A 25,521-nucleotide genomic window follows, 5' to 3' on the forward strand; every position below is an offset into this window, starting at 1 on the left:
GCAATTTTAGCTTGAAGGAGGACACCTTCTTGCGGGTTTTCTAGGGAGATTTTTGGTCAAAATTTCTGATTTCTTCAAAATATAAGGAGGTAACCATCAACTCGTCTAATCTCTCCATTTAATACAAGATTTATGGTTGAATTTGCAAGGGTTTGCAACCCTAAACATGAAACTAGATAGAGGACTTGAGGAATCTATTTTCTTGCTTTAAATGTTAGGCTAGTGGTCTTGTGGTGACCTCTAGGTAGCTGGCTTGAGCTGTAATTGCTTGAATATGATTGTTATATGTGTAGATGAAAAGATTATGGTGAGAAATGAAGGAAAGGCCAAAGGAAAATTGCGCATGGATGCTGGCTGAATCTGTCTTCTTATTCCCTTACCTATATTTCAAATTTTTGATGCTCAAATGACTGTGAAACTGATGTATATATGTTGTATATGGTGTGTAGAAAGTTTCTACCAAAAATCATTTGAATTGGTTGAGCAAAACTTGAAATTTCAAAATTTGAAGAAAACTGGAAAATGTGTTCTGGCAGTCTAAACAGTACCACTTTGATCGAACATAACTCTTAGTACAAAAGTCAAAATCAAGTGCCGTTTGTGGAATTTGAAACTAGACATTTGTAGCTTTCCAACAGTATAAAATTCACTTTCCAGTTCGAAATGAGGGAGCCTTAGTGATTCGGCAAACTTTGATGTTCTGTTCTGATGGTCTATCCGAGAGAAGATAGGGGCTGCATTTTGTGGCTCTATTTTCTCCTACTTATGAATTGATTTTGAAAAAGACTTGTTCTGATGAAATATATAATTTTCATTCTAGTTTCCAACGCCACCAACCATTCTCAATTTCAAGTTGTATTGAGTGAGATATGGTTCAATTTATAAACTATGCCAAAGCTGGAAATCTGGAAACCCTTTTCTTCTTGATAGCCGACTGGTTAGGTTTGATTTGGGACGATTTGTTTCGAAAATCTTGATGTCCGTTGCTTGTCAAATGCTTATTAAGTGTCCCTAGAACCTTGCTTTCAAAATTGGATAGAATTGGAATTGATTTCATTGGGCAAAATGTTTGAAAAAGGAAAACAAAGCAAGAAAACAGATTTGCTTTAAGAATTTCCTAAACTTTGGTAGTTTTGTTAACTACCTTCCCGTACGAGTTTTTACGTAATATTTGATAGAGGAGTAATTCTTATATCGAAGTTGAATTTTACCAAATTTGGTATTATTCTAAGACCATTTCTATACCCAAATGATGTTCCTAAATTTGCTTTCCAAATCTGAAAATTTGCTGATTTGTGCTCAAATTCCGGCCGACTTTAGACTATTATATCTCAATATTCAAAACTCCAAATTTATTTCCATTTGTCCTGATTGAAACTCTGTTTAGAACTTATATGGTGTTACAAATTTTAAAGGCTAGTTCACTTTCTGTGAATTTTGCCAAATTTCCAAAGTTTGTCGCTTAAGTCAGCCATTTTGAACTGAAATTTGAATGTCTTCCGTTTAGAATCTTGGAAAAGTGTCTTCTAGGAACTTTTAGTATTCTGAACCAAGATTCCAATGGTATAAAGTTTTCCAATTTTGGACCTATTGAGTGGAAGTTCTGATTTTTCTAAATTTGATGCACAAAACTCAAATTTTTCGACTTGTTGGGAAATGAGTTTTTGGAAACTTTTCTCTATCCTTTGATATTGATTGATCGTTTTAAACTTGATTTCATGAAGAAAATCAGTTTTCCTTGTGTTATTAGATCCCACTTTTGAGCCTCGATTGACGAGTAATTAAGGCTCTCTTTCATGACATTTTCTTAGTATTGTGCAAGTGTACAATCTTTCTTGTTAATAAGGGGTTTATAAGCGATAGTGGGTGATATATAGCCAATTTCTATTTGCTCAGGCGCTCCAGGAGACCTTCAAGAGGATCTCAAAATTGATGCCTAAACGCTTGTTTAAGCTCTTACTCTCTTACTTTGATTGGTGAGTGTCAAGTGCATGATTTGTTGCAATTATGTGAATTGCTTCTTGTGGACTGAATGGTTTATAAATATTGAGTCGAGTGTGTACTTTATCGCACTCATTTTCTTTTAACTGATTGAACAATTGAATTGAACTGCTTTGTAACTGAACTGTATTTGAATTGTTTGCATGTCGTTCGAGTGAATCTCCACGACTTATAATTGAACTAGGGACGCCCAACTCTCAATTGGCCGACCTTGCGACTCGAGCCAGCAAGGGCTTGATCGAGAAGTTTGGTGAGCCATGAGGTAACTGTAAGCTTGATCTATTGAGAGATCTTGCTTGACCTACTCGCGTAGTAGTACCTTTTATAGAAGTTCGGGCCCGATACGGTGTATGATGTACGGAACTGTGAAGTAAGTGGAATTCTACGGACTTAAATGTCGACCAGGTTGATGGAGTGTCATCACGGGAAGGTATTCGATCGAGACTTAGCGAAGCAAGTGGAACTTAGCTCCTGAGAGCTCCTGTATCCTCATTGAATGTGTTTCATTGAAAATTATGAATTGCTTGAATGTTACAGCTTTAATTCTTGCTTAAATGCCATTGCTACTTGAACTATGTGTTTTGCAAGTTTTCTTGGTCTCGCTGAGCGTTAGTTCATCCCATTAGATTTATTTTCCTTAGCAGGGGCCGAGACGAAAAGAGTTATGGAGAAGCCGACTTGAGGCACTTTTGATTAGGGTTTTAAATGTATTGGACTAGACATCTTTTGAAAGTTGTATATTTTGAAAAAGTGAATGTACTTTGAAACTTGTGATATAAGATTGAATATTCATGTATAGAAATGACTTCTTGTCTTTATTTCGACTTTGGTTATTAGTCGTTATCCTTTAAGTTTGAACTGGAATTGTACTGAGTCCTGGTGAGAACTGGGGGGCGTCCCGCCAATATCCTTTGGTTCGCCTTAGGGAGAAATGGGGGCGTCACACAAATAATGCGTGGAAGTCATAAATGTAGAGTAAATAGAACCATGCAAAACATGAGATAGTTACAAAGGATGGAAAATAACTCATAAGACAAAGTAAGGATTTAAAGGAAAAACATGAATTAGTGTAGATTACCAGTTCTATAATTGCAAGCCAAACAAAAAGTTGAAACTCCAAAACAGGCCGAAAATCGGAGAATTGTAGTAGAGGAAATAAAATGCAATACTATTGTTATGATAATAACTAAGATAGTGGAGCTGCAGTGCAGTAGATGGAAATGATGGTGACCATGCAAATGGGAAAATAAATGTTGGTTTCCTATTTTAGCCCATTCAAAGTTCTATAGTCCAGGTAAAAGGCATCTTGAGAGATTACATATTAAATTAGGACACATAATTACTATTTACTTACTGAACTCAGTAATCTAATCAAGGGAATTAACAAACAAATCCTCTACTTTATTACATCCAATACACCATCCAAGGAGGATCTTTGAAGGATAGAACAAAAAAACTATTACAAAGAAGTGCATAAGATACAAACCAAGGGTACAAATGTAACTTTGGGTCCCAAAATATCTGTAATCCTCTACTTTATTACATCCAATACACCATCCAAAGAGGATCTTTGAAGTATAGAACAAAGAAAAACCATTATAAAGAAGTGCATAAGATACAAACCAAGGGTACAAATGTAACTTTGGGTCCCAAAATATCTATAATTGTCCCCACAAAGGTGCATTAGCATGATCAAAAAGTTGGTCCAAAATTTCCAGAAATAACCCTAGAAGTGTAGATGAAAATCCAATGCAACAGCAAAAGAGCAAGTCCTCCTTATCTAGTATAAGGATACATAACACCCACAGAAGGGATTCTTTTTCTCAAGTCCAAAACTAACGTGAACGTCGGAGTGAGTTTGGGGATTTGATCTCGAGACTCCTCACGAATTGGTCTTTTCCTTCCAAATTTTGTTGAGAGTTCTACCTTCACATGATTGAACTCCCTCCTTATCTATCTAGTTTAGCTCGGTGGAAAGAAATATTGTTTCAACAATTGGCATCGTCTGTGGGAATCAAAATGAAATAACTTCCTTATTGCAAAGATATTCTCTAAGAAAACTCCTAGCAATACCAATCAAAATGATCCTAAAGAACCTCATAATGACCCTGGGTAAACTCAGGGTGACAATAATGATCATATTCCAAAAGAGAAGAAAGAGCAAATTATAAAGTTTGTATCAAATAATCTTTCTTTATTTGAGGATATTGTTTCCCAGATGAAAGGAATAAACAAGACAGAAAAGGTGCAAAATTCAAAAGCTGTGATAAAGAGGAAAGAAGAGCAAGTATCGTCCTTAAAAAATAGCTCAGATAATGATCATTTTCCTAAAAGAAATGGGTTCATTCCCTTTTTAGGGAGCACATTTATATTTCAGAAGCTGGTCAGCATTGTTTTCATCGCTCTCATGCTTGGTCAATAAAGAGTCATTTGGAATACCATGAGTCAAGGATCCAATTCGGGATGAACTCGATATGATCCTATGGCTAAATCAATATGAAGATCTTTATATAGTTTCCCTAAAGATCTTTATATAGTTCCTCCCTTTATTAAGGAAATTGAAGAATATTCTCTACCAAAAAGATTCAAAATTCCAATTGTGGATATGTATGATGCGTCTACAGATCCAAAGGATTATCTATTTATGTGTTTTTACTCATAGACGGCTGCAAACCACTGTAGACAAGATTTGTTGCATGATCTTTCCCAAGTTCTTAAAGGGAAGGGCTCAGCTTTGGTTCCAAGGATTACATCTAAGATTAGTCGAGTCTTTCTTTGAATTGGCTAGATAGTTTGCAGCATGATTTATCTCTTCCAAAGTCTACTCTAAGAATGCAACACATCTAATGGTGATAAAGCAAAGACATGATGAGTCTCTTAGGAATTATATGGCTCATTTTAATAACGAGAGTCTCCAAGTGCGAGATAAAGATGAGAAGACGGTGATGGCAGTGCTTATAAATGACTTGAGAATAAATGAGCTATATTATAAACTTGTTAAGAAATCACCTAGGACGTTGGAAGAGCTATTGAATAGAGTTTACGCTGCTGCTAAAGCAGAGGAGGCTGCTCGTCTCAAAATAGAATTTGAGAGGGATCTTGAGGATAGGTGAAGGAAGAATGGAAATGTCGACCCTAAAGATGGGCAGACCAGGAGATACATTTTTTATCACTTCTCTGAGGGGAAGAGTCCATCTCAAGAAAAGGATTTCACACCCTTAGCAGCACCAAAATCTCAAATGTTGGTAGTAATAGAGGTAGAAGGTACTAAAAAGAGGCCTCCCAAGATGTCTGGCTCCAAAAATAAAAGGAATAGAAACCTCTATTGTACTTTTCATAGAGATATCGGCCATGACAATGAGGAGTGTAGGGATCTAAAAATATAAATAATGGAGTTGATCAAATGTAGAAACCTAAAACAGTTCTTTCAAAATAATCAAACTTTTCAAGAAGGAAGAAGGGATTATTGTTTGAACAATCAAGATGACAGAGCGGGAAACAATGAATGAGATCAACAGAGACTACCTCGAGATCATTCACCTAATCCTAACCCATAAAACCTAGTTGGGGTAATCAATACAATAACTAGAGGACCCACTAGCAAAGACAGTCATTCAGTTTGAAAAAATAATTGAACTCCACCAAAAGAGGATAATTCTACGAAACAATTGAAAATATATGAGGAAATCATATATGGACTTGAAAATTCTACTCCATTGGCATCAAATAATCATGAGGCAATTATCATAGATGTAATCACTAATAATTTCAGGATAAAGAAGGTATTCGTAGATCTGAGAAGTAAGATGGATGTACTGTATTATAAAACCTTCGAGGAATTTAAACTAGAAGATAGGCAACTTACTGCAGTTAGGACGCCATTGGTGGGATTCACAAGTTTTTCTATAAAACTTGAAGAGATGATGACTCTGATGGTGACTGTTGGAAGAGCGCTAAATGCTAAATTGTTCCAATCAATTTTGTGGTTCTTAAAGAACCTTCGTCATATAATATATTTATCGGTTGACCTACTCTCGGCTGACCTTGACTTTATTATCTCGTTTGCCAAGTGAGTTTTTTGAGTGTTTGTCTAAAATTTGACTGTAGAAGTTTTTAAAAATTTTTTTGAAGTGTGTTGTTTTGAATATTTTGAATTGTATAGTTTAAAAATTTTGAAATGTTTTTTGAGGTTACTGTAACTAAAGTTTTTAAAAAACTTGTAGCAGACAAACTTGGCAAAAAACTTGTCTGCCAAACAAGGTCTATATTTGAGCATGAAATTTTTTACCCTTAGTCGGATAGTAGAAGTTTATGCGGTTCCTAAAGTGGATAGGGCATGTTATATTGCCACTCTTAAAGGGAAGAAAAAATTGGTTGCTTAGATGACCAGTTTGGATCCCTTTGTATAGACGAAAAAAGATAATAGATTAGAATTGAGAATACTATAGAAAAATTCTCATTAAAAGAGGTAAGGCTAGATCAGATGATTAAGATTTGGGTCTTCTGTTCTCCAGCATGAGAAGAAGTAGTTGTTAGAACTGCTAAGGGAATGTGCTGAAATATTCACTTGGATAGTTGATCACATGCCGGGAATACCAGTAGAGTTAACAGTCCATAAACTAAACATAAACCCAAATGGTAAACTAGTAAAGTAGAAGAAGCGAAATTTTACCTTGAAAAGAGATGAGGCCATTATTTAGGTGGTGGAAAAGCTTTTAAGAGTTTTAGATTATAATTGAGATATAGTATCTGAGTTGGCTAGCTAATCCAGTATTAGTGAAGAAAGACTTAAATCTTGGAGGATATGTAGATTTCATTATATTGAATATGGTGTGTCTAGAGGATTACTATCCACTTATCCGGATGGACAGGTTGGCAGATTCTTCTATTGGATATGATGTTCTTATTTTCTAGATACTTTTAAGGGATATCACCAGATAGAGATGGAGCAAGATTTAAGGAGAAGGTTTTCTTGATTATGGAGGATGGTACATATTGTTATAGAATCATACTGTTTGGGTTAAAAACTGCTGGACCTACCTGTCAAAGACTGGTGAGTTGTTTTAGAAGTAGAACAACAAGAACATAGAGGTGTATGTAGATAACATGTTGGTGAAGAGTTGAATTACTATGATATTGGCTTATTGCTAACGAAATCGTTTGATTGTCCCACAATTTTGAACCTCTTGATTTTTATGTAAATTTAAAAATTAAACTGGTTATATCAAATGGGTCATATTAATTTGCTTGAATTAACGTAGTTGGTAAAAGAAAATAAAAAATATTTATATTTAACTTCCCAATACCTAGTAATTGTTAGCCTGCAAGAGTTTCTAAATTGAACTAGTTATTAAAGTAGATAAGTTCTAAATTGTTTAGTTAACCAATTAAACCAATTAAGTATATTGATTTTATTATGTAATTTTTTATTCCATGGTAATAAATTCAATGTGAAATTTTGTGTTTGAGTAATAGTAAATAAACTATTTTTTAAAAAATATTTTGCCACCTAATTGATTTTTTTTTCTAATTTTTCTCCAATAAGGAATGGGAGGGATTCAAGAAATGGGAAGGGAAAAGTGGGGATTGGAACTCAAGACCTCTAAATTCAAATACCTTAACTTTGGGCACTATCAATGCCCCCTTAACATCTAATTGGTCTAACGTTGAAACCCGTTAAGTACAAACTCATTTTGGATGAAAGTGGAATTAGTTGTGTTATATAAGTTAATTGGTTGTGTTATATAAGATTTTTCTTTTTTTCATGTTTAAGAATAATGAATTATTTCTTAAAATAATATGAAAGTACATTCTAGATCTAGTATATTTAATTAAAATGTTTAATTTAATACAAGGAAAATAACCTTTCTTTGAGAATCTAAATAAAAAAATAAAACTAAAAATTGGGCCAAAATTTTCGTTCAAACAGAAAGAAAAATCAATAGCGGGAATTGAAAATTGGTAGAGGCATTCTTTAAATTGCAAATTTCAAAATGAAAAAGTACAAGTCAAAGATTTTATTGGGCTAAGTCTAATACACTTCTCATAGTCAAAGTACAAGATTCTGTAAATTAAATCAATTATAAAAGTGGATAAGTCCAACACTAGATCTGTAGTTAACTAATTACAATAATTTATAAATAGCAATTATAATTGATATAAAGTTTTAGCATCTATGAGAACTAGTAGAATTTTATTAACAGTGCTTTTCCATTTGTATGAATTTAAAAAATTTTACCACTCATACTAAAAATTTTAAAATTGTGACACAAAAATAATGAATAATAGTGAAATCTATGCTTCAAATACAATTATAAACCAAAAAATTTCATAATTTTTTCTTGTGTAGAAAGGGGGGAATTATGATGTCCAAATCTAGGGGACGTTTGGTAAAAATGTATCGGAATGAAGGAATGGAATAAACTCCATAGTTGATGTTTGGTTCACTGAAATGGGAATTGAAATCTTGGAATGATTTCTAAAAACTTGGCATCCCTCCATTCCTTAGTAAAAGGGTGGGTTTTGTCTAAAACCCAAGGGCCTATTTGGAAGTGAGTTTTTTGGCCAAGTTTTTTAACTACTAGTTTTTTAACAACTTTAGCTACAGAAACCCAAAAAAACTTATCAAAATTTTTAACCTACACACTTCAAAATATCTAATACACAAAAAACTTCTATTTTTTCTTCTTTTTTCTCCCCCACCCCATCCACCATACCTTCATCGCCGGCCACCACCTCCGCTGCCGGCCACCTATTCCGGCGCCGCCGTTCCCTTTTTTTTTTTTCCTTCCTTTCTCTCTCTCTCTCTCCTTCCCTGAAAACCTCCTCTTCTTTAAAAACCCTGTTCATTATGCGATCTTCATTAGCAGACTGCTAATCAAGAAGTCTTACCTTAACCACTATTGCCCCTTCCATCAGTGGTGAAGGGGGTGGCGGGGCAGAGGGGAAGGGGTGGCGGGGGGAGGGGGTGGAGGGGAAGGGGTGCACGAGCTAGCCGATTCGGATTGAGAGAAAAACGTATCGCCCACTTCCTACAATCCGGCCGTCCCTGAAGGGCAACGAGGTTTGAGCAATTTTGCCTCTTTCGACGAGCCACAGGCTGTTCCGCCGCTTCTCGTTTGGCCAGAGAATCCAGCTATCGTAGTCCTAGCTCTGCCCTGAAGGGAGGCTAGCAGCTATCGAAGCAATGAGTCCCGGCTAGCTTGCTTCCACTGGTGGTGAGCGGGGCTGATTCACTGAGCCTAGCTGCCCGCAATCCGTATGGGACATATTCCTCTGAGCTGGTGAGGGGAGGAGGAAGAGGCAGCGGGGGAAGGGGTGGCGGGCCAGAGGGGGAAGGGGCAGTGGAGGAGGGGGTGGCAGGGCAGAGGGGGTGGCGTGGAGAGGGGAGGGGGAAGGGGCAGAGGGGGTGGCGGGGGGAGGGGGTGGCGTGCAGAGAGGGTGGCGATTACCATAAGATTGCAATTTGATGCACTGAAAAGTTATTAGGTAATATATGGTTTCACCATAAATATGAAAACAACCTAGTGTAGAATTTTTATTGAGTGATCTCTCTTATGTTTCCGTTTTCTACATCCCCTGATTCATGAGGAAGCCAAGAAAAGATAAAACAAACTCCTGATTCATGTGGAAAACATTAACACCAAAAAGAAACAAAATTCTTGATCTACTAGGTAATTATAAACTATTCGAAAGGCCCTGGTCAAGGATAGGATAGCAATACATCATTATACTATGGTTCATGTCTATTACAAGGGCAGTCCAGGTGGATGGAGATCAGCATCCTTCATGGTAGGTTAGTAAACATATAAAAGTACATACATAGTCCTACTAAGGTATTTTCCAATGATTGCTAAAGTTCTTTAAGCATTACCTTCTTTTTGTCCAATTTTCTAAGAACTATTAATGATTTAGAAGCAAAACAAAGTTATGTGGAATTCAACCTGATCATTATGATTTGACTGGGTTGGCTGTAATCTATAGCTGGAGGATCTCTTGAGAGGTTTGCCTATTATGGAGTAAAATCTAATTTGATTAGCTATCTTACTGGACCACTTGGAGAACCTGTTGCAACAGCAGCAGCAAATGTCAATACATGGATTGGTGTAGTTTCACTTGTACCAGTTTTAGGAGCATATTTGGCTGATTCTTTCCTTAGCAGATATCGATCAATTATCATTGCTTCCATTCTCTATATCTTGGTCAGTTCACAATTTTACTTTTATATAAATTGTTATTGGCATTTCCTTGTTTGTTAATGTAACTTTTGTGCACTTTTCTCCACATACAAAAAGATAAAGATATCTACATTTTTGTCACTTGAAGTAAAATTTGACTAGATGGGAGAGCTTGTGAATGCAATGAAGTATATGGGTACTTTAATTCAAGTCAAAGGATTAGAACCTCAAACGGAAAGCCAAGTACAAATAAGGGGGTGAAAATAACAAGTCTCCATCTCTTTGGAATTGTACATACTTCAAGCTCTTATTACTCTCTATGGTGATATAGTGCTGAAAATGTTGCAGGGACTTGGTTTTTTGAGCCTGTCTGCATCAAGTAGTCCAACTTTTCTTAGCAGCTCAAGCTATCAAGCCATAACCAAGAAATCAGGCTTGGATACAAGAAACCAAGTATTGTTTTTTGTCTCACTTTACGTGATTGCATTGGCTCAAGGATATAATCCTTGTGTTCAAGCTTTCGGAGCTAATCAATTCAACGGAAAACATTAGGAAAAGAGCAAAGCCAAGAGCTCATTTGTCAATTGGTGGCTCTATGGCCTATGCATTGGTTCTATAGCAGCACATTTGATCTTGCACTATATTCAAGACAATATTAGTTGGACAATTGGTTTTGGGATTCTACGTCTTGTTATGATTCTTTGGCTAATTCTCTTTTTACTTGGACATAGAACTTACTTTTTTGATGTTAAAAGAGGTGATGAAGAGAGCCCTTATGGGAGGATCAAGTGGGGCATAGCTAAAGAGGGTGATGCTTTGAGCAGTAGAGCACAGGCGTCAAGCAGTCAAGAAGAGTGCCAAGAATATTTGTTGTCAAAAACTCAACAAAGATCTCAAGATTATAGGTAAGGAAATATTACTAGACCAGAAAGAAATTTTCTGACCATACAATAAATTATGGAGTCCTTAAATAGATCTTCCTGAACAATTTATCCAGTTACCAGAGAAGGTAACTCACTGTTTTACCCTTTAAGAAAGGAAAATGAAATAGATCCAATTTCTTTTGTGAACAGAAATTTTGCATTTTGTAGCCAACCTTTTCAAGAATCTTCTGTGCTTTCCCTTTATTATTTTACATTCAATTATGTCAAGTAAGTAAAGGTCTAAAAAGCTAATCAAAGTTACTTTTACTGTAATGTTTTGCTCGTCTCCATATTTACTACTTATTTTTCTTCTTTAATGCAGAAAAAGGCTGTTCATTCAACTTTATTGGAAGATCAGTGAATAATACTAAAATTCCCAACACTTGAGTCTATGGCTTTGACTGACCGACATTGGAGATGGAAGATGTCTTTTTTCCATGCAGCTCACTTACGAGTTTCTACTTCTTTATTTCAATAGCCTTTTGTAAAACTACTTTATTTTGATGTAAAATTTGGGACGCCTAAACCCCTTATCGAAACATTTGTTTTGTGATGTAGAACTTATATGACATTTGAAGATAATTTGTGGTATATAGGCATGCAGCTTCTCATGCAGCTATTTATTTTATTTGTTAACATGTCAAGATATATTGTTTCTTTTTATTTTATCATGAGTACTGTTGGCAATGAAAAAAATTAATTGAAAATTTTCATTGACAAATTAAGTTGTCACAAAAGAAACGCCTATCTAGCAAAAGGAACTTCCTTTTACGCAGCATAATGTCGTCATTAGCATCGAATCATATTATTGACAAAAATTGCTGTCGGTAACATGACAATATAAGTGACAACCATCACCAATTTTCAGTGATGACCCGAATCCAGATATTTCTGACAACAGGTTCAAGTTGTCAATAAAACTGGGTTCATAATGTCATCAGACTCATCACTAAAAATGATATTTCATTGACGACTTTTAAGGTCGTCACTGCTTCCTTTTACTGATGGAGGTATAGTGACGACCTTTTCAATAATTATCATTTGTGATGATTTTTTACTGTTCTGTGACAATTCTGTGCTATTACTGATGACTTATTTTCTTGTAATGAGTTTATCATTAGCCTCTCTTAGTCAATGCCCTTGGCTTTTTGCTCAATAGGAAATAGATCTACTTAGACCCTTTCCCCCCAAAAGGCTATGAATATTTGGTCGTGGACATAGACTATTTTACTAAGTGGATAGAGGTCGAACACTTGAGTTTCATAACAGGGAGAAAGTGTGTGGCTTTGGGATACCACGTGTTGATCTCGGATAAAAGAAAATACACAGAGAATTCCTTTAAGGAGTGGTGTGAAGAGCTGAAAATAAAATAGAATTTCACGTCGATTGGTAGGTGAAAATATGAATAGGATAATTCTGCACGGGTTGAAAATTAGAATGGAGCAAGCGAGGTGTGGTCCTATCTAAAAGGGTATAGCCTTCATTACCGACGTGATAATTTTACGGGCACCGAAATGGTTTCAGAGCCCAATGATCTCATAAATATTCCCCTAATCCCCAATGATTTCATGAATAATCTCACTATTGTCATAAATGATCCCCTAATCCTCATAAATAATCCAACATTGACCATAGACTATAGACAAAATAATGACGATGATTATATTTCAGACGAAGACTTTGAGACAAATCCAGTACCCATTAGATACTTTAATAATGAAGTAGAATATGACGATTCTGATTGGTACTATCCATCTCCTTAAAATGGAAGAATGTCAAATATGTGACTCTATTTTATTCCTTATTAAAGAATACGCATATCAGTTGCAACAATTAGATAAAAGAATTTCATATTATCAAGAAGAATGGCTTCATGTCATTTTATACAATTGTAACCCAGTTACTTGTCATGATAGATACAAGATTTTGAGAGATGCAGAACATGAAAAATATTTAATAACCAATAGATATGCAGAAATCAATAAAGAATTTACTGTACATTATAGAGAAAATCATTTAAATTCACCATGAATAACTCAGAAAGAATAACTTATTGTCTAGAATGTCAAAAATTTATTAGCCAAGATCTAGCAGCTAAAGCTAAAATAAATAAGATAAGAAAACTTATTGTAAAATATTCCTTTGAAGAAATAATATTAGAAGCATTAAACATATTATTGGATATTGAAAAAGAAATTTAGAGAAAGTTGTTTCAAATCGACATTTACATTTAGTAAGAACCCATACATGAATTCTGATAACTACAAACTAATAGAACCTACATATTTAAAAATAGAAAAAGACCTATTTGAAATACAAAAACCAATAATATATATGTGTAGAGATCTAAAGAGAGAAATTCGAAAAAATAGAAAAAACAGGAAAAACTGAAAAAATAAATTCAAAAAAAAAAAAAACTACCGAAACAAGAAATAAAACCACCATTGAATATTTAACAGAACATATTGCTAAAATAAAATGAGTGACTCTGAAGAAAATTTTACTTGCCTTTCAGATTCCGAGATAGAAAATATAAGTAATAAACTCAATAATTTAATGATAAATATAAAACTAGATATAAAACCAGAGATGAATCCAAACATAAGCGATCTCCCTTCAACCAGCAGACCCGCATCTTCATATGCTCGATGAAAGCCTGGTTCAGGAAATTCTTTCGTTTCATCACTAATGAATATAGCAAAGCAAAAAGACTATTTAAATAATGAAGGCTATACCCTTTTAAATAGGACCACACCTGAAGCCATATATCCTTTTGGTACATTTTTAGATTTAGACTGTGTAAAAAATACTGAAGAAGCAATAGATAAATGGAAAATTGGATTAAGATTAGCTGTTTCTATAAACAAATTAACATATGAAGAGGCAAAAGGATTTTTAGAGAGATCACTGGTAAATAGTGTTTCTCGATATTGGAAGACATTACCAGAAGAAACTAAGTCAATAATATTTGGAGAAGAAGAATACATAAATGGTATGGTAACTAGAGCACTTGAATTAATTCGCCTTGAATTTGTTGGTGCTAATTCAGTTAAAAAATATACCGATGCACTATTTAGATTAACACTTTGTGATATGTGTGAAATAGATAAATATATCTGTGTTTTTTAAAATTATTATTATAGAACAGATTCAAGGAAAAGAGAAACATATTTAGAAATGTTTTTCTCAAAAATCCCTGATCCATGGGGTAAAAAATTAAGAGAAGAATATAGTCCTGGAACAAAAGATACATTAGAAAAAAGAATATTCCGTACAGTAGATAAACTAAGTAAATGGTGTGAAGAATCTACACTCTTTAGAAAGACCCGTAATTTGAAATATCAATTAAAATTATGTTGTAATAATCTTAACATGCCTACCCAGATAGGATGTGATACTCCTTATTATTATCATAAAATGAAAAATAAATATAAAAAGTGAAAATATTTTAAAAGAAAATATATGAAGAAAAGAAAGGCAAAATGCTACAAAAGTAGAGAAAAATTTCCAAAAAAGAAAAAGATGTATAGGAGAAATAAAAGAAAAAGAAATATAACAGATTGCCAATGTTATTTTTGTAAAGAAAAAGGACACTTAGCAAATCAATGTCCTAAGAAATTTAATAAAAAGAGATTTGAAGTGGATGAGGATATTGTAGACTTGATTGATAATAATGAATTAATAGAAATAAATAGATTTGCAGAAATACATGAAATTTCTTCCGATGAAAGTATATTTATCTGTATAGATACAGAATATGAAATAAGCAGTGAAGATGAGTGAAATAGAAGAAGAGAAAAATAATACTTCTGAAATAATAGATATTCATTCAGAAAAATTAGGAGAATATAGTCAAGAAGCACTCATAGATAGAAAAATATTAACAAAAATTCAAAAAAGTAATTTTTCAATAAATTCTTATAGTGGATTTAATGTACCTGCATTAGAAAAAATAAAATTTTATCTAAGAAAACACCATATGTACTATGGAATAAATCTCAAGGAGAAAGCTTTAGAATTCAGCCTTACTACCAATAAAATAATGATCCCATTAATATCTAAAAAAGATATTTACAGCAAATTAGAAAAAATACCAGAAAAAATAAGAGAATCAATAGGATGGATTCATATAGGTTCTATCCAAATGATTATTAGATCGACATTTAGAGAAGGATTGAATACACCTATAGACCTTGCTATAGTTGATAATATAATAAAAAATAGAGAAGAAGCAACTCTTGGAATCCTTAGAGGAAACCTTAAATATCAAAAACTAATTTTTAATATATATCCAAAAATCTCTTATAACATACAAGATAAAGATTTTGATAAGACACTTTCCTTAATACAAGATTTCAAAAGAAAAGATTTCTTTTTTAATGGAAATAGACCATATTCCATTACATATATGATTTCTTATGCTTTATCAAATACACATCATACTGAACATTTTTCAAAAACTGAATTTATTGATCTCCCTAAATTATTTTCCAAAGTAGGAAAAATATATCCTCCAGAAATTACTAATATAGAATTAAATGAGGAATTCAATTTAGATATAAGTCAAAAACCTCTATTAGACAAGCCAGATGCCTTGTTATCAAGATTATCTTATTCAGGAAAAATGGTTAGAAGTAATTCTTACCGTTTACCGAATATGAATACTAATCAAAAAATAACAACAAATTATAGAATAGAAGCTAGATATTGGAATGGGAAAAATATGACAAATTGTAATATTTTAATAGATACAGGAGTTAATGGAAATTATATATCACATAGACTAATTGAACACTTATCCATTTTTCAATTAGAAAACCCTTATCAATACACAAATTTTAATGGAGAAACTCATGAAATAACGGAGACTGTAGAAACAGAAATTGAATTAACTGGTAATCGAATTCCTATTCAACTCCTAGTTGAAAATGAAGGATTTAATAATACTCTTGAAATAATGTTGGGAACAAGTTTTTTAGATTCAGTATCCCCTTATAATATAACTTCAAATGGGATAGTTATCACCCATAATGATAAAAAGATATATGTAGAAAGAAAATGACAAGTCAGTATAGTATTTATATTCCCATAGGAATAACCTATAAAGATTATAAAGCTGAATATTTTGCAGCATATATTGATAGTGGATCTGGAACATGTTTATGCAAACCAACATGTTTTCCACAGCAATATCATGAAACATTACCCGATCGAACTGGAATAGATATTTCTAAAAACCCTATTATTTTAAATTCTGGAATACCTAAACCTCAGATATTACTTGGTTCATTCCTTGTAAAATGTCCCCCATTTTACTTCTATGAAACAGGATTAGATATACTCTTAGGAAATAATTTTCTTCAATTATTTCATAAAGTTTTATTTGATACTTTACAATCTCAAATACATTTTAAAACTCCTTGTGGACATTGGATAGTAGTTAACCGACTTAAGAATGCTTATGCCCGTAAAATTCCTATTACTTTTCATACTCGCACAGGTCAGCGTGGTGATATTGGATATTTAGAAAAACCAAAAATACCAAAAGGAAATTCCATGCAAAAATTTGAAAAACAATTACATTTAAAACAACTACAATTAAAAACTATATCTACTATTTTAGAAGATATAAAAGAAAAATTACGATTAAGTTATACAGAAAATCCTCTTAAATTCAGATAATTCAGAAACTTTGATATATATTCAGAAAATCCTCTAATAACTATTTTTGCTTTCTTTTCTGATAACCCAATTCCATGTTTTAAACATAAATCAGAGAATATATTTAAATGTTCTAAATGTTCTTCTATCGAATCTGAAGCTATTAATATGTCATCAACATATACATATAAGAAAGGATAATCTTTAAAGATTTTATCCATTTTTCTTTGATATATTTGAGGGGCATTTTTTAATCCAAATGGCATAACTAATGAGATCATTGGGCTCTGATACCATTTCGGTGCCCAAATTTGCGGAATTTGCGGAAACATAATTTAAGATTGCGTTGGCTAACACAATATTTATATTTACTGTTCTTGATTCAAAAGATATTTTTATTTCTAAATTATATTCAGGAAGCATAATATTTATTGATAAAGTACTAAAAAGATTAGACATATTTTCCATAAAATTTTTTGATGAGAGAATAGAGTGCAAGCTATATCAAGACTTAACAATTTCTTATTAACAAAAGAAATGGGTCCAACACGCTTCCATACCTTAGATCTGATTTTCGACTGCAAAAACTCCGGCTACCTTCCCGAGGACTTCTTACTTGGGCGTTGCAGCCTCCAACCACTGGGATGAATTCCTTTAAGGGCCGCTTCAGAGTTTTACAGCACAGCTTAGTTTCGTTTCCTACCTCTAAGCGTACTCAGATGTAAATATGGAAAGATGTGAAGAAACTTGTTTCTCTTATTAATGAAGAAAGTTAGGTACAAGATGATAGCCTAGCACACTACTCTCTCTCTCTCTCTCTCTCTCTCTCTCTCTCTCTCTCTCTCTCTCTCTTTATTTCTTATACATGAGAGAAAATTTTAAGACCATCGGTAGAAGAACTCTGGTGTTTTTCTCTATTCTTCCTTACTAACACTAATTTCAACTCTAAGTTCCACTCTAAGTTCAACTGCCTTCTTCATATGGCGTCTGCATATTTATAAATGTTTGGCGGACTTCAATGTCGAATGTGAATTGATTTTTCCACGGACTCGTTCCTTCTTCAATTCCGCGGACTTGAGCAATATATTTTGGATTCCGGGAGTGTGACGTAAGTGCTTACGTCTTATTCCATGCTCTGACTGCTAGATACCGTATCCTTATCTTCTTTTTTAGTACATGCTGGACACGTGTTATTTTTATGCTTCCTCATCCTGTACAAAGTCTTGATAGCTTTATTGCTGGATTTTATTCTGCTGCTTTCCAATAAGCGTATTTTCCAATTTAAATAATTTATAGCTGCTTCTGGAGTGTTCCCAGCATATGTAGTCATTATTGAAGAAAATGCTCCATTTCCTCTGTATGTACAAAATCCTTGCTTGGGTGTATTTTCTAGATTTTGCAAAACAATTCTCAACCCAAGTGCTCTTCGATAATGTATTTTTTCTTCCGAAAAATATTCATATTCCTTCCGCGGAGGATATACTTTTATCTCCAAGTCATCATATTTCATGACTTTAATATGAGAAAAAGCATCATATCTATTTGAGTCTTCAAAATCCGGTCCAGCTGCAATAATTTTGAGCATTAATATATCCTTGGGACAATAAGTAGGATTATTTTGATAGATGTGCCTAACTCCATCTTGAATCCACCGTGGGAGCTTGGAAATTTCAACAAAGGTTGGAGTAGTCATATATATGGCATTGATTACTCCAAAATTGTACCGCTTTTGAATAAAATTGCAATCACATCCCTGTACACAATTTATCCGAGGATAGATCCCCGTGAAATCCATATAATATGTATCGGTATTTTGCAAGGCATATAATTCTCTCATAAGAGAATTGTATTTAGTGACGAGCGGATGCTCATTAATTATATTATTTAATATGGGTATCCTCTGAGATGTCTGTTTCCGGCTAAAATCCGGTCTCAAGGATATTCCATCATTGAGAGTATTTAATCTAGAACTCTCGGTCTGTTGACAATCTTCTTGTCCCGGTGAAGGGGGAAGATTTTCTGTCTCATCTTTCTTGAACAGATCATATAATATTTCTTCAACCTTGTCATAAAGGCTGAATATATTCTGGCCTTTTCCGGCATGCTTGATAAGAAGTTTAGAAACTTCTTTATTTAAATCTTGATAATTCACAATATCCATTACGTCATTGAATGACGTCTGCAATTGAGAAATCAGATAACTCTGAGACCTTATCCAAAAGGATAGTTTGCTTATTCATTTGGCTTTCCATCTCTAGTGAGAAAATCTGCAAGGCAATTCTCATCAGACTTTATTAGTTCAATTTCAATCATAAATTCAGATAAGCCATTTACCATCTAATTAATCTTTTATTTTGAGGCAAAGGTTTAATATTATTTTTAATACATGCTCTCACTTGAGAATTATCAGTTCTTAACTTAAATTTCTTGGGTAACAAAAAGTAATAAAATTTATGACAACCTCTTATTACTGCAAGTAATTCTTTTTCATGTATATGATATCTTTTTTCCGTATCTGAAAACATTCCAGATGCATATCTACATAATAAATTATTTTCTTTTTTTAAAACTGTACTCCAAACTTCTTCAGAAGCATCAGTTTCTAATATAAGATTATCTTCATCTGATGGTAAAGTTAAAAAAGGTAAATTTTTACATTTCTCTTTTATTCTCTTTACTAAAGCAATATGATTTTCAGAAAATTCATATTTATTATTTTTCTTCAATAATTTTTGCAATTCTCTTCTTTATCTGCTAAGTTACAAATAAAATCAGATGCATAATTTAATGTTCCTAAAAATCTTTGCAATTGTTTTTTATCTTCTAATTTATCAGGAAATGCTTGTATTTTTTCCAAAATATGCGGTTGCATTTTTATTCCTTCACCATTTATTTCCAATCCTAAAAATTCAATTTCTTTTAGTCCTATTTTTGCTTTCTTTTCTGATAACCCAATTCCATGTTTTAAACATAAATCAAAGAATATATTTAAATGTTCTAAATGTTCTTCTATCGAATCTGAAGCTATTAATATGTCATCAACATATACATATAAGAAAGGATAATCTTTAAAGATTTTATCCATTTTTCTTTGATATATTTGAGGGGCATTTTTTAATCCAAATGGCATAACTAGCCATTCATATTGTCCTTGAGGAGTACTAAATGCTGTATATTTAATACTATCAGGGTGCATTTTTATTTGCCAAAAACCACTTTTACAATCAAACTTAGAATATATTTTTTTTCTTTTACTCATATTTATAAGGGTTTCTTTATGTGGTAAAAAGTATCCATCAAATATGGTTTCACTATTTAATTGTTTATAATTAACAACCATTCTAGGTTTATTTCTTATTATCTCAGCATGGTTTCTTACCATAAATGCAGGTGAAGAATGGGGAGAATTACTCTCTCTTATTAAAGGAATTTCTAATAATTCTTTAATTTGCTTTTTGAATTCATCTTGATCAGTAGGATTATATCTCATGGGTTTAATTCTAATTATTTTATTTTCATCTTTAAGTTTTATTTCAGCATAATCTTGATTTTTATTCCAGTATTTAAGAGGATTTTCTGTATAACTTAATCGTAATTTTTCTTTTATATCTTCTAAAGTAGTAGATATAGTTTTTAATTGTAGTTGTTTTAAATGTAATTGTTTTTCAAATTTTAGCATGGAATTTCCTTTTGGTATTTTTGGTTTTTCTGAATATCCAATATCACCACGCTGACCTGTGCGAGTATGAAAAGTAATAGGAATTTTACGGGCATAAGCATTCTTAAGTTGGTTAACTACTATCCAATGTCCACAAGGAGTTTTAAAATGTATTTGAGATTGTAAAGTATCAAGTAAAACTTTATGAAATAATTGAAGAAAATTATTTCCTAAGAGTATATCTAATCCTGTATCATAGAAGTAAAATGGGGGACATTTTACAAGGAATGAACCAAGTAATATCTAAGGTTTATGTATTCCAGAATTTAAAATAATAGGGTTTTTAGAAATATCTATTCCAGTTCGATCGGGTAATGTTTCATGATATTGCTGTGGAAAATATGGTGGTTTGCATAAACATGTTCCAGACCCACTATCAATATATGCTGCAAAATATTCAGCTTTATAATCTTTATAGGTTATTCCTATGGGAATATAAATACTATATTGACTTGTCATTTGCTTTCTACATATATCTTTTTATCATTATGGGTGATAACTATCCCATTTGAAGTTATATTATAAGGGGATACTGAATCTAAAATACTTGTTCCCAACATTATTTCAAGAGTATTATTAAATCCTTCATTTTCAACTAGGAGTCGAATAGGAATTTGATTACCAGTTAATTCAATTTCTGTTTCTACAGTCTCCGTTATTTCATGAGTTTGTCCATTAAAATTTGTGTATTGATAAGGGTTTTCTAATTGAAAATTGGGTAAGTGTTCAATTAGTCTATGTGATATATAATTTCCATTAACTCCTGTATCTATTAAAATATTACAATTTGTCATATTTTCCCATTCCAATATCTAGCTTCTATTCTATAATTTGTTGTTATTTTTTGATTAGTATTCATATTCGGTAAACGATAAGAATTACTTCTAACCATTTTTCCTGCATAAGATAATCTTGATAACAAGGCATTTGGCTTGTCTAATAGAGGTTTTTGACTTATATCTAAATTGAATTCCTCATTTAATTCTATATTAGTAATTTCTGGAGGATATATTTTTCCTACTTCGGAAAATAATTTAGGGAGATCAATAAATTCAGTTTTTGAAAAATGTTCAGTATGATGTGTATTTGATAAAACATAAGAAATCATATATGTAATGGAATATGGTCTATTTCCATTAAAAAAGAAATCTTTTCTTTTGAAATCTTGTATTAAGGAAAGTGTCTTATCAAAATTTTTATCTTGTATGTTATAAGAGATTTTTGGATATATATTAAAAATTAGTTTTTGATATTTAAGGTTTCCTCTAAGGATTCGAAGAGTTGCTTCTTCTCTATTTTTTATTCTATTATCAACTATAGCAAGGTCTGTAGGTGTATTCAATCCTTCTCTAAATGTAGATCTAATAATCATTTGGATAGAACCTATATGAATCCATCCTATTAATTCTCTTATTTTTTCTGGTATTTTTTCTAATTTGCTGTAAATATCTTTTTTAGATATTAATGAGATCATTATTTTATTGGTAGTAAGGCTGAATTCTAAAGCTTTCTCCTTGAGATTTATTCCATAGTACATATGGTGTTTTCTTAGATAAAATTTTATTTTTTCTAATGCAGGTACATTAAATCTACTATAAGAATTTATTGAAAAATTACTTTTTTGAATTTTTGTTAATATTTTTCTATCTATGAGTGCTTCTTGACTATATTCTCCTAATTTTTCTGAATGAATATCTATTATTTCAGAAGTATCATTTTTCTCTTCTTCTATTTCACTCTTCTTTACTGCTTATTTCTTATTTTGTATCTGTACAGATAAATATACTTTCATCGGACGAAATTTCCTCTATTTCTGCAAATCTATTTATTTCTATTAATTCATTATTATCAATCAAGTCTACAATATCCTCATCCACTTCAAATCTCTTTTTATTAAATTTCTTAGGACATTGATTTGCTAAGTGTCCTTTTTCTTTACAAAAATAACATTGGCAATCTGTTATATTTCTTTTTCTTTTATTTCTCCTATACGTCTTTTTCTTTTTCGAGAAATTTTTCTCTACTTTTGTAGTATTTTGCCTTTCTTTTCTTCATATATTTTCTTTTAAAATATTTTCGCTTTTTATATTTATTTTTCATTTTATGATAATAATAAGGAGTATCACATCCTATCTGGGTAGGGATGTTAAGATTATTACAACATAATTTTAATTGATATTTCAAATTACGGGTCTTTCTAAAGAGTGTAGATTCTTCACACCATTTACTTAGTTTATCTTATGTATGGAATATTCTTTTTCCTAATGTATCTTTTGTTCCAGGACTATATTCTTCTCTTAATTTTTTACCCCATGGATCAGGGATTTTTGAGAAAAACATTTCTAAATATGTTTCTCTTTTCCTTGAATCTATTCTATAATAATAATCTTGAAAAACACAGATATATTTATCTATTTCACACATATCACAGAGTGTTAATCTAAATAGTGCATCGGTATATTTTTGAACTGAATTAGCATCTTTAAAATAACTTCTTTCACCAACAAATTCAAGGCGAATTAATTCAAGTGCTCTAGTTACCATACCATTTATGTCTTTTTCTTCTCCAAATATTATTGACTTAGTTTCTTCTGGTAATGTCTTCCAATATCAAGAAACACTATTTACCAGTGATCTCTCTAAAAATCCTTTTGCCTCTTCATATGTTAATTTGTTTATAGAAACAACTAATCTTAATCCAATTTTCCATTTATCTATTGCTTCTTCAGTATTTTTTACACAGTCTAAATCTAAAAATGTACCAAAAGGAAATATAGCTTCAGGTGTGGTCCTATCTAAAAGGGTATAGCCTTCATTATCTAAATAGCCTTTTTGCTTTGCTATATTCATTAGTGATGAAACGAAAGAATTAATTAGATTAATTAATTAGATGGCAAAGCATTATCTGAATTTATGATTGAAATTGAACTAATAAAGTCTGATGAGAATTGCCTTGCAGATTTTCTCACTAGAGATGGATAGCCAAATGAATAAGCAAACTATCCTTTTGGATAAGGTTTCAGAATTATCTGAAAAAATTTCTCAATTGCAGACGTCATTCAATGATGTAATGGATATTGTGAATTATCAAGATCTAAATAAAGAAGTTTCTGAACTTCTTATCAAGCATGCCGAAAAAGGCCAGAATACATTCAGCCTTTACGACAAGGTTGAAGAAATATTATATGATCTGTTCAAGAAAGATAAGACAGAAAATCTTCCCCCTTCACCGGGACAAGAAGATTGTCAACAGAGCGAGAGTTCTGGATTAAATACTCTCAATGATGGAATATCCTTGAAACCGGATTTTAGCTGGAAACAGACATCTCAGAGGATACCCATATTAAATAATATAATTAATGAGCATCCGCTCGTCACTAAATACAATTCTCTTATGAGAGAATTATATGCCTTGCAAAATATTGATACATATTATATGGATTTCACGGGGATCTATCCTCGGATAAATTGTGTACAGGGATGTGATTGCAATTTTATTCAAAAGTGGTACAATTTTGGAGTAATCAATGCCATATATATGACTACTCCAACCTTTGCTGAAATTTCCAAGCTCCTACGGTGGATTCAAGATGGAGTTAGGCACATCTATCAAAATAATCCTACTTATGGTCCCAAGGATATATTAAGGCTCAAAATTATTGCAGCTGGACCGGATTTTGAAGACTCAAATAGATATGATGCTTTTTCTCATATTAAAGTCATGAAATATGATGACTTGGAGATAAAAGTATATCCTTTGCGGAAGGAGTATGAATATTTTTCGGAAGAAAAAATACATTATCGAAGAGCACTTGGGTTGAGAATTGTTTTGCAAAATCTAGAAAATACACCCAAGCAAGGATTTCGTACATACGGAGGAAATGGAGCATTTTCCTCAATAATGACTACATATGCGGGGAAGACTCTAGAAGCAGCTATAAATTATTTAAATTGGAAAATACGCTTATTGGAAAGTAGCAGAATAAAATCCAGCAATAAAGCTATCAAGACTTTGTGCAGGATGAGGAAGCATAAAAATAACACGTGTCCAGCATGTACTAAAAAAGAAGATAAGGATACGACATCTAGCAGTTAGAACATGGAATAAGACGTAAGCACTTACGTCACACTCCCGGAATCCAAAATATATTGCTCCAGTCCGCGGAATTGAAGAAGGAACGAGTCCGTGGAAAAATCAATTCACATCCGACATTGAAGTCCGCCAAACATTTATAAATTTGCAGGCGCCATATGAAGAAGGCAGTGGAACTTAGAGTTGAAATTAGTGTTAGTAAGAAAGAATAGAGAAAAGCACCAGAGTTCTTCTACCGATGGTCTTAAAATTTTCTCTCATGTATAAGAAATAAAGAGAGAGAGAGAGAGAGAGTAGTGTGCTAGGCTATCATCTTGTACCTAACTTTCTTCATTAATAAGGGAAACAAGTTTCTTCACATCTTTTCATATTTACATCTGAGTATGCTTAGAGGTAGGAAACGAAGCTAAACTGTGCTATAAAACTCTGAAGCGGCCCTTAAAGGAAGTCACCCCAGTGGTTGGAGGCTGCAACGCCCAAGTAAGAAGTCCTCGGAGAGGTAGCCGGAGTTTTTGCGGTCGAAAATCAGATCTAAGGTATGGAAGCGTGTTGGACCCATTTCTTTTGTTAATAAGAAATTGTTAAGTCTTGATATAGCTTGCACTCTATTCTCTCATCAAAAAATTTTATGGAAAATATGTCTAATCTTTTTAGTACTTTATCAATAAATATTATGCATCCTGAATATAATTTAGAAATAAAAATATCTTTTGAATCAAGAACAGTAAATATAAATATTGTGTTAGCCAACCCAAGCTTAAATTATGTTTGCTTAAATTATGTTTCCGCAAATTTGGGCACCGAAATGGTATCAGAGCCCAATGATCTCATAAATATTCCCCTAATCCCCAATGATTTCATGAATAATCTCACTATTGTCATAAATGATCCCCTAATCCCCAGATGGATAGATGAACTACCGAGTATCCTATGGACCTTCCGAACTGA

The 25,521-nt window shown here is 32.6% G+C and overlaps 1 long non-coding RNA gene across 1 annotated transcript; it reads right to left on the bottom strand.

Moving 5' to 3' along the window:
• Window positions 1-13,394: 13,394 nt before the first annotated feature.
• On the bottom strand, window positions 13,395-17,750 carry LOC140007425 (uncharacterized). Its single transcript, XR_011814735.1, has 2 exons — window positions 17,323-17,750; window positions 13,395-13,757 (listed from the first exon to the last, which is right to left on the bottom strand). It is a non-coding gene; the product is annotated as an uncharacterized lncRNA (long non-coding RNA).
• Between the last annotated feature and the right edge of the window lie 7,771 nt (window positions 17,751-25,521).

This window comes from Coffea arabica, chromosome 5c, assembly GCF_036785885.1.
Source record: "Coffea arabica cultivar ET-39 chromosome 5c, Coffea Arabica ET-39 HiFi, whole genome shotgun sequence".
Lineage (NCBI taxonomy): Eukaryota > Viridiplantae > Streptophyta > Magnoliopsida > Gentianales > Rubiaceae > Coffea > Coffea arabica.